This window comes from Octopus bimaculoides, chromosome 9 (assembly GCF_001194135.2).
Source record: "Octopus bimaculoides isolate UCB-OBI-ISO-001 chromosome 9, ASM119413v2, whole genome shotgun sequence".
Classification (NCBI taxonomy): Eukaryota; Metazoa; Mollusca; class Cephalopoda; order Octopoda; family Octopodidae; genus Octopus; species Octopus bimaculoides.
This window is the reverse complement of record NC_068989.1, coordinates 21,777,732-21,778,763: the sequence shown is the minus strand read 5'-3', so window position 1 is coordinate 21,778,763 and position 1,032 is coordinate 21,777,732. Positions and strand designations below refer to the sequence as shown.

The window sequence follows — 1,032 nt, the reverse complement described above, 5'->3', positions numbered from 1 at the left end:
AACTATTTTTTTCATCCTATATTTTGTTCAACCTTTTGTGTCTGTATTTCATTAGACTACCCATATTTTTTTTAATTAATTCACCAGATAATAAATTTTTTGCAGTAGTTAGTAAAATATCAGTAACATATATATTGTAATATTATTCTGGTGTTAATCAACTGAAATCCAATGCATCATTGTGGTTTGATCCAGTTTTGATTGAGATTTTAATTCCAATACGAATACATGAGTAAGGGGTAGTCTCTGGCAGGTTGGGTTAGTGCCTTTGCTATGAGACGAGTGTACAGTTTTTGGTAAATATTATAAGACATGTTAATAAATGACGTAATATCTGTGGCATCTAAAGTTCTTCCTGATAAAGGGTAATTTGTATCTAGGCTTGTTTACATCTAGTGCTGTTCACACATTCTTAAGATTCCTCCCTCTTTCTCTCCAATGACAGAATACATTCTTAATACTCGTACTTTCATTTTCTCATGTCATTACAAGACTCAAATTGTTTTGCAAATTTAGGTATTTACTGAGATATTGGTTGGAATTTAAAAAAAAAAAATTTTCTTTATTTTATTTTATTTACATGTATATGTGCATGTGTATTACCTTCTAAATTTCATTAACTTGAAAAAAATAGGCTGTTATGTGTAAAATTATAATTTAATGCCTGATATAGTTTATAATCTAACAATTTTATCATTTATTCAGCATCTTCATAACTCTAGCACTGTATCTTTTATTTGGTTGGGTAAAAAAAAAAAAAGTTTTTTTTTAAGTGAAAATAAAGACGCCAGTTTTAAACACAAAGTGATTTATTTAGTCTGTGGTGCAATTATTGTTTCATTCCAGTATCTTCTGCCATCTTATGGGCAGATGTATTATTCCCTGCTCAAAGAATTTCCTGTCTTTATTGGTAAAAATTCTTCCTGGTGAATTTCAATATCCTCTTCAGAATGGAAGGTTTGTCCACTGAATGAATTTTGAAGAGACTGAAATAGGTGGAAATTTGATGATGCAAGGTCAGGTGAAACTTTC

The 1,032-nt window shown here is 29.7% G+C and overlaps 1 protein-coding gene across 2 annotated transcripts in view; it reads left to right on the top strand.

Annotated features, from left to right (window-relative positions):
- Positions 1 to 1,032, top strand: part of LOC106883588 (ethanolaminephosphotransferase 1) — an 89,843-nt gene that overhangs the window by 63,166 nt on the left and 25,645 nt on the right. The window lies entirely within an intron of this gene.